Here is a 17463-nt window from a genome sequence, read left to right on the forward strand (position 1 = left end):
GGCAGCTGAAGGTCGAGCTGACAGAGGTCCTGCCCTGCTCTACAATCTTCCATGGCTCCCCATTCACAACTGTGACCAACTCCTGTGCTGGTGGGCTCTCTGAGGTTGTCCCAAAGGACTTCTCCCACCTCACTCTCGGTCTTGCTATGTTTATCCCTCTCTGCTGCCAAGCTCTGAAACATGTCTGGCATTTGCTGGTGTTTGTCTGCTGTGTCTATGTTCATTTGGCTCCTGACCCAGAAGGCCCACCCCTCCCCCCTGTTGAGCTAGTCAGTCTTCTGAGACCCAGATGAAAATTCACTACCACCTTCTGAAAGCCTTCCTTGATTTACCCAGCAAGAGCAATCCATTCTTCTTTCCTTCCCTGAAACCATTTGTCACCCAGGACATTCACTAACACACTTACTTGGACATCCCTCCTGTGCTGGTTTTGGCCCTGGGGTCAAAGGCCGACAGACCCTTCTTCGCTGCCACTATCTTCTAGATTCTGATTCCAGGACACCCTAGAGGAGGCTGTTCGTGCCTGGGAGAGTTGGCCCTTAGGAAACTTCCTTCCTCTCCTGCTTCTCTGGCGACCCGACATGGGGATGTGAATGCTGGGGCCGCCCCGAGGCCCCTGCACACACGAACGACAGCCTGTGCCACCCATAAGAGCCGCTTAACACACCTGGGCTCAACCCCTCTGCAGAAAAACAGCCCGTGCCATGGGCATCCCTACGGTCTGCACCTGCATGTGTCTGGCCAGTTGCCGTAAGTAGAGAGGAGATTTGATGGCTTTATTCCAGTGTGCACAGCGGGCAGGTGCCTGGAGTTCACGATCACATCATGGTGTTAGTGATTCCCAACGGATGGGTGCAGGAGGAGGGCTGTATCTCTGAAATATCATGGCCCCAGGTGGGGTCGTCCATGGATCCAGGGTCTCTAATATTACGGGTGGCAATGTGGAGGCAGGAGCTCACACACAAAGCTGACAGCTGGTGTGAATGCGCACGGCCGCAGCACTGGCCGCTTTCTCCGTAGCACGTGGATGCGACGTCCATTGGCTCATGTGCATACACGTGGACATGGCATGGAAGGGCACCAGGGCTTGTGGGCACCCCAGACGCTGTGTCCCTCTAAGCCACCTTGACCCACATGAGGACACGAACTTCTCCACTGATTTAAATCCACCAGTTGCCTTTTCCCCGTGTCAGGCCAAGTTTCCACCCTTACTCTACGGTAGGAATCCTTACACCTGTAACACCTCTCCACGCATGGTTCCAGAATCTCCATCTGGGCAGGGCAGGGGTATGGGGGAGTGTGGGAGTGGGTGGTGGCGATCTGGTTGGGAGGCAGGTGGCCAGGGGCTCATCTTGAAGCTGTGAAGATAGCAATTACCAAGCATGAGGGGTCCAGGGGAGCTGGGGCCTTGAATAGGGTTGCCAGATGAAATACAGGAACCCAGTTAAATCTGAATTTCAGATAAACAGCAAATAACTTTTTTTAAGGAAAAGTTATATCTCATACAATATTTGGGACATACGACTAATAAAAGCATGAATTATTTTTTGTTTACCTGAAATTCAAATTGAACCGGAAGGCCTGTATTTTTCTTTGCTAAATCTGGTAACCTTACCCCTGAGGCTCCCCAGGTCCCCTCTCCTGGCTTCTCCACTGTTGGAGCAGAACAAGTCCTGTGGCCACCAGTCCTGCCCTCCCATCTGAGGATGAGGGAAACGAAGACCCAGAGCCGGGAAAGTGACCCAGCCCAGACACAGGGTGATTCAGCTGTGGCACTGCGGCTGGGCTCCTGATTCCCGGTGGAGGCCCTTTTCACCAAGGGAGGGGACGCTAGTCTCGCTCAAATGAACAGTGAGCTTTATTGCACATCCCCAAACGATGGCCATTTCATATTCTCTCTGTGTGTCAATCTCATTTAAGGGATGTGATTCAGACTGTCCCGAGGTGACCTCTGAGAAGCTTTTATCTCATTCCCTTGGAAAAATGGAGGCCAGAAAAGCCATTTTTCTCTTCTGTGACAGGGTCTTGGTGGCTGAACGTAGACACGGGAGAGCTCATGAGAGGAGCTTCTCTATCCTCCCAGGAGAGGGCGCTCTGCACAGCTGCTGCCTGCAGCCTCCCTGGTGGGGACGTACCAAGGCGCAGAGTGCCGGTCTTGACCACTTACTGAGGCCTTGAGCAAATGGCATCCCCTCTGTGAGCCTCAGTTTCCTCATCTGCAAATTGGAGCTGAGGGGCAATCTTGCTCTGTCCGCTGGGGTTAAGATGAAAGGAGGAGAGATGTGGGAAGTGCCTGGCTGATGCCCAGAACCCAGCCAAGATAGCCCTTTCTTGCCTCTGAACTCAAATGCCACCCCCACATGACATCGCCAGAGGGGCAGAGTATATATGCCTTCTCACTGACCCCTTTGGGGAGGCAGGGGGCTCCTCACACCCCCATCCCTCCACTACACTGGGACCGCAGACAGAGGGGGCCAAATGTGCACGTATGTGCAGTTATGTGATCATCCCTCTATCCACGTGCCTTGCATTTAATTCTCCTGGCCATTCTATGAGTTCTACGCATTAGATGGATGGACAAACCAAGGCTCAGAGATGTCAAGTAACTTGCCCAGCGACACAGAGCTAAAGCTGGGATTTGAATCTGGATCTTTAAGGGTCCATAGCTGTACCCTTTCCACACTGTGCCAGGCTTCAGGACCTGGCACTGAAATCAAAGCCAAGAACTTTACCATTCTCCTGCTGCTCTTGAGACAGCCTTTTGCTATCAACAGAGACTTGGCAATGGACAAGGGGTAGCTTCCAGGATGCCAAGCACCTGAAGGAAAATGGGAGAACTTAGTCACCAGGCTGGGCGTTGCCAAATATTTGTGTTGTCAGTGAGGTCTGGATTCTTCCATTAACGTAAATAAAAGTCTCATATTTTGAAAGGGAAAAAAAATCTGCAAGCCCTTCAAAAGCTACAAAATTTATAGAAAAATGCCTTTCTGTCTTTGGAAGGCGAGCGGGCTGAATACACTGTGGTACATAGTGTACCATAAAATAGTACTATGCGACAGTTAAAAGAAATGAGATGCGGGGACGCCTGGATGGTTCAGTTGGTTAAATGTCCGACTTCGGCTCAGGTCATGATCTCGAGGTCTGTGAGTTCGAGCTCCGTGTCGGGCTCTGTGCTGACAGCTTGGAGCCCAGAGCCTGCTTTGGATTCTGTGTCTCCTACTCTCTCTGCTCCTCCCCCACTCATGCGCGCTCTCTCTCTCTCTCTCTCTCTCTCTCTCTCTCTCTCTCTTTCTCTCTCTCTCTCTCAATAATAAATAAACGTTAAAAAACATTTAAAAGAAATGAGATGCATGTCTATGTACTCCCAGAGAAGGCTCTCCAAGACAAACTGGGGAGTGGAAAAAAAGCAAGTTACAGAGGAACATGTAGTTTGATTCCATATATGTAAAACAGACAACTCAACAGAACAACAGCTTCTATTTCCTGTGGGTACGTATATATGAAAATGTGTAGCAAACGGGCCTATAAAGATCTGCTCCAAACTCATGGAGGTGGGACCTCTGTGGAGGAGGAGAAGGTGCTCGGATTGACTGTACAATCATAGTGGTCAAGGGGACCCTATTTTTGACTGAAATATTTTTAAGCAGGAGAAGGTGCTCATGTTTTATTTGAATAATTCAAATTTAATTTAAAGAGGCAACGAATATGTACTACAAGAAAATATAGGTTTGTATCCATATAACCTTTGGAGAGAGTGGGCTTGGGGACAAATACTCTGGGATTAAAACCTTGGCTTCATGACTTACTACCTGGGTGTTGCTGAGTGAGTCGCTTCGCCTCGTCTGTTGCAGGGGCTGTGGTGTCTGGCCCAGAGCCTGGTTGTGCAGATTAAAATGGGGGGGCAGGTGCGACATGCCAGACACATAGGAGGTGCTCCGTGTACAATGGCCATCATCGCTTCTTTCCTCCGAGTCCTGTCCTCGTCTCCCATCAGGGTCCCCTCTTGCCCCCAACCCTATTACACCACCCAGAAAACCTCCCCCACCCAAAGAAACGGTTGTCTCAGATCTGCCCACTCTCCTCTACTGCCTGCACGTTGGCCCAGGCCACCATCACTGCTCACCCTGGGGGGGCTCTGGTAGCCACCTCGCTGGTCTCTCTGTTCCCACTCTAATATTCTTCGCCCAACAGCCAGAGGGATATTTCAAAAGTATGGAATATATGGTGTTAGCGTCAGGCCCTTGCTTAAAATCCCCCAGTGGCTTCCACTCCCTGTACAGTCGTGGCCTTCACTTTCTTTTAAGTTTTTTTTTTTTTAACGTTTATTTATTTTTGAGACAGAGAAAGACAGAGCATGAATGGGGGAGGGTCAGAGAGAGGGAGACACAAAATCTGAAACAGGCTCCAGGCTCTGAGCTGTCAGCACAGAGCCCGACGCGGGGCTTGAACTCACGGACCACGAGATCATGACCTGAGCTGAAGTTGGCTGCTTAACCAACTGAGCCACCCAGGCGCCCCAAGTGGTGGCCTTCACTTTCTTCTGCAAACTCACTGCCCCCTCTGACCACTGTGCTCCGGTGACTCTAGCCTCTTTTCTGCGGTTTGAACACAAATGCTTTTCTGCCTCAGGGCTTTTGCACCTGGTGTTCCCTCCCTTTCCTGGAATGCTCTTTCCCCCTTTGCACCTAACTCAGCACTTCCTTTGGCTGAACCTGTCCCTCTCCCTGCCCCCAGAGAGAATGTTCTCTTTTGAATGGTCTCAGAGCTCTCCAGAAATCCCTTTTATTTTTATCATGATTTTAATAATTAGTAATGTAACTCGTTTTTCTTAATGTTTGACTCCCTGTTGACTCTAAGATCCATGCAGGCAGTGAGTACATCTGTCTTGGTCTGATACACACTAGATAGACAGACACTCAATTCAATAAACATGGGGCCTCTCCTAGACAATTGCATGGGGAGAAAGGAGGTAAGGAGGGGACAGTGTGTTAATTCCAAGGCAATGCCTGCTCTGGGACATTTTCATGCTGAGATCTGAGGGGCAGGGGAGAGACTTGGGGTCTCCTCAAGTCACTCCCAATATGGCCAAGGCCACACTGCAATGACCTCAGCGGCCTCCTCCGTCCTTGTTGCTGATGGGAGGGATGGAGAAGCCCACAGCCAGCCCCTGCAAAGGGACTTGCTGGGGAAACACCCAGGCCAAGCCTCACGCTGGGGCATCCCTCACACTTCCCACATAGGGGCCTGAAGTGGCTGCTGGGGAAAAAATGTCAGTGAGATCTAGTATCAGACATATGCCAAGGCAGGTAGAGGCCTTCATTTCTGTGACAGCAGCTTCTATCTGTTGCTAAAAAAAAAAAAAAAAAAAAAAAAAAAAAAAAAAAAAAAAAAAAAAAAAAAAAAAAAAAAAAGCAGCTTCTTTGAGGACTAGGAGGCAACTCCTAGAAATAGATGCTCCCTCAGGATGAAAGAATTCGGGGGTGGGGGAACGGAGATGGAGAGGGGAGGAGAAAGATGGTGGTGTGACAGTTATGAAGCAAATCAGAAAACCCACGAGGACCCCAGAAAGCTGAGGGTACCTCTGTGAAAGCTGTAACCGGCCGGTAACATATCTTATACTGGCATTCTTCTCTTCCCTGTTGTACCCCCTCCCCTCCCCACTCCCTCTTGGGATCACTCCCAAATATACCACCTGCACCCCAGCCTCGACTCACGCTCTGCTTTGGGGGGAGCCCTGAAGAAGGAGACAGGTCGGTAAGTGAGACTTGTGTGAGCAAGGGTGCAATACAGCCCTGGGGGCCGGCTTCCCGGGTCGACCTTCCTCCAATCACTGGCTGTGACCTCCCTGGACCCTTCCGCCCAGGGGCTTGGATCAGCTCTGTATGGGCCCTGGCCGCTCACAAATTCCCAGGTCCTCCTGCACACTTCTCTTGTAACCGTATCACTCATTCACGAAGCTATTAACCTTTAATAAGGGACCTTTTTAGGCTGCTGGATCAGCCCTGTGGCCGCTCACCTCGTGGATGGAGCTGCCCAGGGATGAGGGTGCACTGTGTGCGTGGCACACACAGAGAGGGTCCCACCCAGGGTGTGGGGCGCCCTGCCGATGATGTCACTCTGGTGGCGAGCTTCTTTTCCCCTCGCTCTGCCTTCCGTGTGCCCACTCGCTCTCTGCCTGGCCGTTCACCAGCCTGGCTGCCCTTCTGGCTCTCATCCTTCTGGGGTGGCTCTCAGCACCTTTTTCGGGAAGCCCCCCCACCCCCAGCAGCCCCAATCCGACCTGATGGCCCCATGCTGCTGCCTCCTATCTCCACAGAGGTTATCAAATGGCATTTCAACTGACCCTTCTGATTACTTCATTTCGAGCTCCTCAAAGGCAAGTCCTGTGTTGTGTCATTTTGTGTCCTTGGCTGTGGCTGGACACAGGAGACGCCACGTGCTTGTGGAGGGAGGGAGGGCTGTTGGCTGTGCTCAGTCACCACGTGGATACGAACCCCTCTGGTCCAATCATTCACCCTCACGATCACCACCGACAACACTTCACGGTTCCCCCGTGCCGGGTTCTGTGCTCACAGCTCTGCCACGTATAAGTCCATTTGATCCTTGAAGTGACTCCTTGTTGGGGGGGGGGTACGGTTAACAACTCCTTTTACACACAACTAGTACGGGCAGGGCTGGACTTGAACCCAGGGAAGCTGGTTTGCGTTCTCTTCTGAACTGCTGTAGTGTTTGGCCTCATGCATTCGATCAATCGTGACAGTGCTCCTCCCTGGTACCAGTACCCCCACCAAACAGTGGTCATACACAGCTGAGCAGAAATGGTAGGTGGACACCCACCTGGAGGCCTGACTGGGTACTGCTGATACCAAATATGCCATCTCAGAATCTTTAGAGAGCAAGTGGGACGTGCATTTCATCTTGATCCTCTGGGCTTTGAACTGTGTGGTTACAGCATCCAACGATTACCCGTGATTCCAGCTGTACCCCCTTTAAGGCTGTGTGACCTGAGGTGAGTCACTCACCTTCTCTGGACCTCTTGGGTTATAAAATGGGAGAACCCTGGAGACTCTAGAGGCCGATGAGAAGATTATGTGAGGCCATGCATGGCACAGAGCGCTTGGCATAGAGTGGGCACTTAATAAATATTCCCTCAAGTCACCAGTTGGACTTCAGTTTCAACTACATAAGGCCAATAGCCTCGTCCTTTATGGAGGAGGAACCCGAGCCATTGGTGGCATAGCCGGGACCAGAACCCAAGTCTTGAGACACCGAGGCCCCCTGCTCTCACGCTCCATGACTCTGGCGGGTGTGTACGTGTCCCTTCTGGGAACGGTAAGCATTCGCAACCCGTGTCTATCTTGAGAGTTAACTGCACGCTGGTGGATGTTCTTTTGTAACTTAGATGTTTTGTGGATCTCTCCAAAAATTTGACCAAGGCCACCTCCATTGCTGCCCATGTGACAGAGAAGGCTCAGCGCCTATTTCATGTATTAATACCTCCCATCCGTCCGGCAGGAAGCTGGCTACTCCCCTCCCTACCTAGAAACCTGTCACATTCTCTACTTAGAAGGCCGTTGTTTTGGGACACAGTGTGGTCCCTTCAGCAAACTGTTTCTGAAGTTTTACTAACTCTAAGCATTAGACAGGATGCATGTGTCTGGCTTCAGGAATCCGGTTCCTGTGATGCCTAAGGACCCACGGGTCTCTGGTCAACCCCTCAGTGACATTTCTGTTGGGAGGCAAGTCCACTCTCTTCTGGGAGAGAAGAGACAGTTACTCTGCCAACCAGCCATGTCCCTGTTCTTGCCAGGTTGAAGGCAGGGACACTGAAATGCCAGCTGTGATGCTTACGTGGTGACTGGAAGGAGACTGAGAACATTTCTCTCTCTTTCTCTAGTTGTAAAACTGACAGTTTGTAGAGGAAGAAAGGTTGTCGAGCCTGGCCACTGGTGAAGCCACAGACAGCTCTAAGGCCAGCTCTTGCCCCAGTGTGCCAGACTGTGAACTGCATGAGGAGGCTGGTTGAGACTGGCTTGATACCTGGCACAGAGTTCCAGCACACAGTAGGTGCTCAATAAACAAGTGTGGCAGAATGAATGCCTGGAGGCTACAGATCTCACAGTATAAGAAAAACATCCTCCTTAAAGTCTTCAGCAAACAATGAAACTAAAATCAGTTGAGAACAGTTAGGCTTATCAGGAAAGTTAGTGATATTCTGAATGTGCCCTCAGAATATTATTCATAAAAATAAATACTTTTTCACTAAATTGGAATGAATGAATATTAAGAGCTGGGTGCTTTCGCTTAAAAAGAGTTCTCTTTATTTATTTATTTTTTGAAAGTTTATTTATTATTTATTTATTTTGAGAGACAGACCGAGAGAGGGAGAGAATCCCAAGCAGCCTCCTCTGCACTGCCAGTGAGGAGCCCGACATGGGGCTTGAACTCACAAACCATGAGATCATGACCTGAGCTGAAGCCTGACACTCAACTGACTGAGCCACCCAGGTGACCCCAAAAGAGTTCTTAAAAAAAAAAAACTTTTAGAGCACCTGCGTGGCTCAGTCCGTTAAGCGTCTGACTTTGGCTCAGGTCATGATCTCACAGTTTGTGAGCTCAAGCCCCACGTTGAGCTCGGTGCTGACAGCTTGGAGCCTGAAGCCTGCTTTGGATTTTGTGTCTCTTTTTCTCTGCCCCTCCCCTGTTCTACTCTGTCTCTCAAAAATAAATAAACATGAAAAAAAAACCTCTTAAGGAGTTTAAGTGTTTAAACTCTTTAAAATCTTTCTTTAAAAAAGAGTTTAAAGACACACAGAGGGAAAATTTCATGGTTCTGACCTTTATCTCAAGTGGTTTACACCCTGACCTTAACTTCCAAGGCTCACTGCTCCCACCTCTGCCCCTTCATTGCCTCCCTCCCTCTTTTATTCTGGCTGTCAGAGAGCGGCCCATTCTGAAGGCTCCCCTGGTTGCTTCTCATGCAGGGGCAACAAATAAATTTCCTTTTGCAAGTCGACTGTTATTGATTAGTAGGGTCTACTTGGAGTTGTGCTTGAGGAGTCTGAGCATTGGGATTGATGGGTGATGGATCTGCCACAGATGTGGGTTCAGAAAGTGGAGAATTAGTTGTGTTTCAGGTATTTGCTATGTCTCTCATCTTGTCTGCTCTCTTTTGATCCTTGGGCCAGGATTTTTATGGGACCCACAAGGTAGCCCCTGGTTGTTTCGTCCATGTTTCCAAGTCAGCAAGTCTAAGACCAATCTTATTGTTTCCTTCAAATCTATTCCTCTTTCTGGTCATATTGACAGCCTCTTTGGCATTTCTAGATTTGGCCTTTCTTCTTCAGTCTTGAGATCATCATCTGAATCTGGGCTTCCAGAATCTCTCGCCTGGCTACTGCTGCAATGGCACCTTAGGGAGTCTCTGTCCTTCCAGCCCCATTGCCTCTGACCCACAACATATGCTGCTCTGATCTCCCATAAGTGCCCACTCTCCACACTGGAACTTGCAATGGATCTAAATGCTCAATAAACAGTATCTAATATCTCTTGTTTGAGAGTTAAGACCAATCGCATTCGTTCGTTTGTTCATTCATTCATTCATTCATTCCCCTTTCCTTTCCTCTTTGTTCATGTATTTGTTAAATAGACATTTTGTGATTACTGTCATGGAAAATGTCAGACATGTGTTGTCTCCTAAGGACACAAAGATAAACTACGCATGATCTCTGCTTTGAGGAGCTCACAGTCTGGGGTGGAAACAGACACCTAAAAAATTAACTCCAATCCAAGGTAATAAAATGACACTTGAAATGCCTCTCTTTCAACCTCTGGTTCCTTTTCCAGACCATTTCTTTCATCTCTCCTTTGGGATCTGACTCAAAGCCATTCTTCCTAGGGTTCTTCTTCTCTCTCAGCACCTGCCACACTCTGGGGCACAGAATGATGGCCTGTCTGGGTCTACCTGCTTCTACTCCCTTTCCACCAACTGATGCTTTTGCGTCATTTCTGTATAAGGCAAATTGTCCAGCACACAGTAGGGCCCCACTAACAGTTGGAATTGAATCACTTCCAGTTTTTGACTAAATCTCTCATGTGTTCTATTTCTCCTCTTCAACCCCAATCTGACCTCTCAGATGGGCCATCCATCCATTTGCTTTGATGCTGGGCTTGGGGCCAGACTGCACGGCCCTGCCACTTACAGGTTGGGTATGTTAACCCCTAGATGCCTCAGTTTTCCTATCTTTAAAATGGGGATTATGATAGAACTTTCCTCATATATGTTGATGGGTTTAGGACAGGGTTTGGGACCTGGTAAAATTGCTGGCCACTACTATGGTCACAAAGGTCTTTCCCTACATTTTGGAAAAAGGCCCTTCTCTTTATTTATCCTTTTGGGCTGAACCCATTCAGTGTTTGGAATTGTCACCCTCTCCTGCTTGTGTCTACCTTGTATTTTGTCTACTGATTGTGAGTCCCTGGGGTCCTGTCCAGGGGGGTTGAGCCTTGGAGGGCTGTGGAAAGGGGAGGGTGGGTGGCCCAGTCACTTCTGCCCAGGCAGAATCATGGCCCCCACTGCTCACAGGTCACGCTTGATTGCCTAGCAACAGGAACATATATCTTGGCAACAGCTTGCAATTTTATGGGGAAACAAAATGTTCCTGATTAACCCTCAAATCACATTCCAGTGAGTTCTGTTCAGCCTGAGGCTGAGCAACATAACCAAAATGAACAGAACAGAGCACCAAGGCATGTGGTGGGGAGGGCCCTGTGCCCTGGGGCTGGGGCTCCAGCCATGGGCTGGGTAGGACAACACAGAGGCCCTTACCTAGATCTGGGTTCAAAAAGTGGCCTCATCACCTCCTCATCAGGTGAGCCTCTCCTCACCTGCCAGAGTGAGGATTTAGTCCCTGCCTTCAGGGCCCCAGTGAGAATAACACGAGAGCCATGCCACTCCCTCTTCTCAGCCCTGGTGGCTGCCTCACTTGAGAAGAAATCTCACACACCTCCCACAGCTCACAGGCAAACTCTGCTCACTCCCCTGGCTTCACCTCTTGCCAACTGTCCCCTCAGGTCCCACCTCCAGCCTTTGCCCCTGCCACTTCCCCCCCCCCAGCCCCCCACCCCCAGGCCTCCTACATGCAGCCTCCCTTTCATTTTCCAAGTGTTCTCTGCCTCCTGCTCCCAGGATCAGAGGATCCACTGTTACTCCCAACTTCAGCCCCTTGCTTATTTCCTGCAGGGCACTTGTTACAAGGGACAATCTCAGGGATTTTGCTATTTATTTGGCTTTCTGCTAGTCGCCCACACTGGAATGTGAGCCCCATAAAGGCAGCGACATTCATTATTTTGTCCACTGCTGTGTCTATCTCCAGGACCTAAAACGCCATCTAGCACATAGTAAGTGCTCAAGAAACATGTGTTGAATCAATGCATAACCAGATGGAGGGCTTTGCCAGTGCCTGGTGCTTAGCGGGTGTGCACAAGCCTTTGCGACCTTTATCTCACTTTAGGCTTTTCTTCTCTGCAAAGGTGAGTGAGCTGACACCCTTAACCCCCTGCTGCTTGGCCCCACATCTACTGGAGGAAATTCCTTCCTAGGGATGTATAGCAAAAAATAAAAATACCTGTAAACCGAAAAGCATGCTAGTAGGAAATCATCATGCCTAGCACTTTTCAGGGATAAAACTTAGGACAGAAGTAGCACCAGGTATCCCAAGAGGCTCTGAAATTTTAATACACAAAATAGGGAGAGGGGAAAAAATATCTACGATCTGAGGGCATATGAACACACTGAAAGGGCAGGGGTTAGGGCCACGTAGGCCTGGGTTCAGATGTCATCCACCAACTTGTTGCTGAGTAACCTTGAGCACACTGTGCCTCAGTTTCCTCATCTGTAAAATGGTGGTACTACGGAAATGAGATGTGGTATTTAAAGGGCAAGTCCCCCCGGCCACATCCCAGGCTCAGGATTAAACCCCAGGGATGAGACCCACCCTGGTCTCCAGCAGGATCTCCCTCAGCCTCCCATGTTGCGGCTGTACTTTTTTCATTACAGCACGGCTGACTCCCTGAGATGGTAATTGTTAGGACAATTTAGGTAAGCCTTTGGGGGTGACAAAAAAGCTGGCAGTTCCAGATCAAATAGTCAGCCGTCTCATGGGTCCGTCATCAGAACATCAGAGGGACAGTTTTGCAGCCTGGCCTCACATTAACTGCAGCAGCCAAAAAACTGATTATTCCAAACCCCGGTGCTCACTTGTTCAACACTGTCTGCTTGTCTGGGTAATTAGATCTCCCAGGACTTCAAGAGGATGCTGGCGGCTTCGTGTCAGCTCATGCGTCCTTGAGGATGGCAAGGGGGCGGCAGGAACTGCTTCTCTGCCAGTCAGATCCCAGCCCCTCCCTGGCCGGTACATTCCCCCTGACCCAACCTCTGGGTGGGGATGAAAGGCCCACACCTTTCCACGTCAGAGACAGGGAATGCAGGGGTGTCGGGCCAGGGCTGGGACAGGGAGGTGGTGGATTGCTGGTGGCTTTGGCCAGGGTTAGTCTCTGATATTTCTGTGGTCTCCCTGCTGAGCTGGGCGATGGGTTCCGGTTGGGGAAAAGGTGGACTGAGGAGCCTTCAGCCCGCACATAATATGCACACGCACATGTAATCACCATTCACGTTTTCATTTACTTAGAATCCCTGTTAGGTACTTGGGGATTCAGAGACAAACGAAACTGCCCTTGCCCTCAGGAAGTATAAAATCCAAACGTCTAGGAGGTTGCCTGCCTACCCACCACCTATGCTATGGCTGCCTCTCTCAAGTGGAAGAAAAATGATTTCGCCCTTTAGGAGGTAAGCCAAACTATGGTCATTTACAAAGCTACTGATAGTGTTCTACAGTTTCCCTCTGCAGGGATTTTTTTTTTTTTTCCCCTGCAGGGGGCGTGCCCAGGATTTTCTCCACATGCTTATTCCTCTGTGATTGGGGCAGTTTTGGAACCCCATTTTCTCACTGAGCACTCAGTGACCTCTTGGAAGTTGGTTCTCTCCCAGCTGAGAGCCCCAGGTTTAACAAACTAGGGGGCCCTTTCTGACCCTGTGATTTCTCCAAATACATCCCAGCAAGGAAAGAGGTGGGGGAAAAGGAGGAGTGGGAAAGTTAGTGGATTCAAAGACAAATCCCAACTCTGTGACCCACCACTGTGTGATCCTGTGCAAGCCCTCTATGAGCCCCAGTTTCTTTAAAACAGGGGGCTGAAAATTCTTTTCTCCTATGGCATCTACGATATAGAAAGAGATCACAAAAGCTTGTCGTGCCTAGCAGAGTACCTGGCAGAGCCCAGGAAATGGACATAGGGGATCTGAAAACACTGAAAAAGCAGTAGCCCCACCAGAACTCACCCTCAGTGAACCAGGGAAAGCAATTCTTGGGGATCCAGCACGTCATTGAGGCTCAGGTTAAATATCACTTCCATAGGGAAGCCCTCCCCCACTGCCTGTCTAAGCTGCCCCTTCCCATGGTTGCCCTCAAAGTCCTTATCCACCTGATACATTTTCTTGTTCATTTATTGTTTCCTGTATTTTTTGCTGGACTCCTATAAGCTTTGTGAGGGTAGGTATCTTTGTTCACTGAGGTATCCCCAGAACCTAGGACAGCACCTAGCAAACAAGCAGATGCTCAATAAAGGCTTCTTCAAAGGATAGATGAATTAAATGAATGCAGTGATTCTCGGCCAGAGGATGGTGCAGACCCCACCAGAGGATGTGTGAAATTTGGTGGGGAGTAGTAAGTGGTAGGGCATCTATAGTCTCAACATTATAATTATTATAATTTACTTTCAGTTATCTTTAATTTATTCTGGAATCCTAATATGGCACCAATGGAGGTGCAAGCTGTGTAGTTTTAAAGGAAGCTCTAGGGACTCTGGTCTCCTGTAGGCCTGGAAGCCTGTGTTTGAGGACTCTGCAACAGGGTGGCAGCTGGATCATGCCAGGCCTGAAGGCCACAGTGATTTTAAATTTTATTCTTTTTTTCTTTTTTAATTAAAAAAAATTTTTTTAAACATTTATTTATTTTTGAGACAGAGAGAGAGCATGAACAGGGGAGGGTCAGAGAAAGAGGGAGACACAGAATCTGAAACAGGCTCCAGGCTTTGAGCTCTCAGCACAGAGCCCGACGCGGGGCTCGAACCCATGGACTGTGAGATCATGACCTGAGCCAAAGTCGGATGCTTAACTGACTGAGCCACCCAGGCGCCCCTCTTTTTTAATTTTTTAAATGTTTATTTACTTTTGAGAGAGAGAGAGAGAGAGACAGAGAGATAGAGTGTGAGCAGGGGAGGGGCAGAGAGAGAGGGAGACAGAGAATCCAAAGCGGGCTCCAGGCTCCAAGCTGTCGGCACAGAGCCCGACGCAGGGCTCGAACTCAGACTGTGAGATCATGACCTGAGCCAAAGTCGGACGCTTAACCGACTGAGCCACCCAGGCGCCCCGAATTTATATTTTATTCTAAGAGCAGTGGGGATCATTGTGTTTTGAGTAAATGGTGGTACAAGTAGATTCATTTTTAAGTCTATTCTGGCCATGATAGGGAGAATAACTTGGAGGGGGAGAGGATAGAAAAGGGAGGGGCTTATACATACATTATTTTCATTTAACTTTTCTGGTAACCCTGTAGGTAGGCATATCTAAACTCACTCTTCAGATAAAGAAACTGAGGCTCAGAGAGGGACTGTAATTCACCTGTGGTCACACAGGAGTGAGCGGAGTGGCTGACATTGGATCCTCAGTTGGTGCACCTGTCCAGGACTTGCCAAACAGCCTCCAGCCCCTGGGCCTAGAATTTGGGCTCATCTTTTATAGCCCATTACTCCCAGACCTGGAGGCCCTTGAGAATGTTGCTGGCCAGAAAGAGGCAGGTGAGTGAGACCTGGAAACCATGATCAAGTTCACAGGCAGATCAGGCATCTGCCTGGCCCCCACCCTGGTCTCTCTCTCTCATATTTGGGCCTGAGTTCCATCCACTGTGTTTGGGAGCAGCCGAAAACTCCCAGGCTGCTGGGCAAAGTCCCAGCACCACCCTGCGGGGAGCATGGAGCCCTGGGGATGCCCCCTCATCCCCTTTTAACAGCCCGTTAAGAGAATGAAGTGTGGCCTCATCCAGGCCCAGAGTTTTATTCCCACAGGGGTGTGGCTTGGGCAAGTGAGTCACCCCTTCTGCTCCTCAAGTTTCCTCATCTGCAGAATGGGGAAAACAGCGGCATTTTGGTATAGTGCTTGGGACAAGATGATGGCTGACTTGGCTATCACCGGAGGACTGGGCAGTCTAAATCGACCTCCTGGCCTGCCCTAGGCTGAGCCTTCTGCTGGCCACCAGGTGGTCCCTAATAAGAGGGCAGCCCCAGAAGAGCTTCTGGTGTGGGGATCTGGTTCTTCACATTGGACATCTGTGGCCATGAGCCAGGCACATGTGGCCACAAGAGAGAACTCCCATCTTCCTGGAGGGTCGGTGGGGCTCCCTGCTAAATCATGGATTCACTATGTTTAGGATGTCCACTTGGCCTGGTTTTGATATCAGGTCTAAGCCCTCAGGGGTACTTGTCTCTTATCTGGGCTACTCCAAACCCCTGAGGGTCTCTGTTCACTTTTCCCTACCCTTAGGGGTACTTGTCAAGACTCTGCCCTATGACACTCTTCCACTAGGGATGTCTGTGTCCTCTTGGGAGAATCTCTAAGGGTGGGCTCTCAGGCATGTGACAGGAGATTTAGTTCATGTACCTCCCTCCCAGGAGAAGGTGGGGAGGCTGGGCTGGGGTGGAGATGTGGCCCGGATGTGGCTGCTCTGAGCCCCTGTAACTGTCCCTCCTGGCTGGGTCCTTTGGTTTGCTAGTCTCAGGATTGAGCTTTGGATTATTTTTAGAGACTCTGGGACTTCAAGCAATGATGAATAAAAAAAAAAATTAAGAAGATATCATAAGAGAAAAAAATACAACTTAAAGAAATTACCGGGGTGCCTGGCTGGCTTAGTCGGTAGAGTATGTGACTATTGATCTCAGGGTTGTGAGTTCAAGTCCCATGTTGGGTGTTGAAATTACTTGAAAATAAAATTTTTTTTTAACATTTTAAATACAGAGAACAAACTGAGGGTTTATGGGGGGTGGGGGAGAGGGGAAAGTGGGTGATGGGCATTGAGGAGGGCACCTGTTGGGATGAGCACTGGGTGTTGTAGGTAAGCGATGAATCACGGGAATCCACCTCCAAAACCAAGAGCACACTGTATACACTGTATGTTAGCCAACTTGACAACAAATTATATTAAAAAGAAAAGAAAAGAAAAGAAAAGAAAAGAAAAGAAAAAAGAAAAGAAAAGAAAAGAAAAGAAAAGAAATTATCAAAAGAGAAACAAAAGCAGGTGTTGGGTTTTGGCTGTCCAGTGGCTTCTTCCTTCCTTTGGGAAATTAGGTCCACTGGGAGGAGTCTTGGTGGCTGTCAATCAAAATGCTCCTCCCCCTTCCTGGCCTGGAGGTGGGCACGTGACCAAGCCAGGCCACTCACATGCTCTCTCCGTGGACTTGGAATCCGTGATGCAGCACAGCCAGCTCACTTCTGCTTGTAACAGCCCATTGCTACGTTTTCAGATAATTTTGTGAACTCGTTAGTGCAGCCATCACTGGAATTAAATGATTATACTTAAAATTTATATAAATTATATTCAAAGGGTAACAATATCTCACACTCATCCCTTCCTGATTATTTTACCAAATGTCACTAGGATCTGTGTCTTGCATAGAGAGCCCATTGCGCCCGCTGGTAGAAAAAGGATATAACACTGTGCTGCGGCATATGTCTCTTCCCAACTCTGCTTTCAATGCCATCGTGTTGGGGACGTGGTGGGACTATTTGCACCACAGAAATCAGCACACACTACGAACAAGGACTCCTTCGCTACCCAGACAGCTGCGTGTTATACGTTTTCCAACAAAGCACTGCTTGGAATCCTGAGGATCGTGGGGACCCACACAGCTGGAGTGGACTTTTCCCTACCCCCCATGACCCAAAGGGACATTGGTTCTGTCAGTCCTGCCACAGATCCAGACACATCCCAATTTCCCTCCAGAAAGCTGAGCCGGGGTTTTCAGACCTAGCTCCAACTTAGAGCATTCTGATCAGGGATCTTCCTCATGTGCTCAGGCAGTTTCTGTTGCTTACACCCAGCATGCCTCGGCTGACCCGTCTTAGAACAACATCCTCACAAATGCAGAGTGACCCTGAGAGAAAAACCATCGCCCTTCATCTCACCCCTTAACCCCAGCACCGGGACCTTCGGGATACTTCCTTTATGCCTCTTTCCCCTTGCATCTGTTTTTGTGAAGCTGCTGCCATGGTCAGTGGTAAACCCCACCTTTTTCCTATTACCTATTTCAAGAGCCTCATTCATTCTGCGTTATGTTCTCCGTTACTACCATTTT

General features: G+C 49.3%; 1 protein-coding gene and 1 non-coding gene across 4 annotated transcripts in view; one reads left to right on the forward strand and one right to left on the reverse strand.

Moving 5' to 3' along the window:
- The window catches only part of ATP2B2 (ATPase plasma membrane Ca2+ transporting 2), a 116696-nt gene that overhangs the window by 85559 nt on the left and 13674 nt on the right, over window positions 1-17463 (reverse strand). The window lies entirely within an intron of this gene.
- Window positions 16007-16079, forward strand: TRNAN-AUU. Its single transcript has one exon. It is a non-coding gene; the product is annotated as a tRNA-Asn (tRNA).

The sequence above is a fragment of the Panthera tigris genome, chromosome A2 (assembly GCF_018350195.1).
Source record: "Panthera tigris isolate Pti1 chromosome A2, P.tigris_Pti1_mat1.1, whole genome shotgun sequence".
NCBI classification, from domain to species: Eukaryota; Metazoa; Chordata; class Mammalia; order Carnivora; family Felidae; genus Panthera; species Panthera tigris.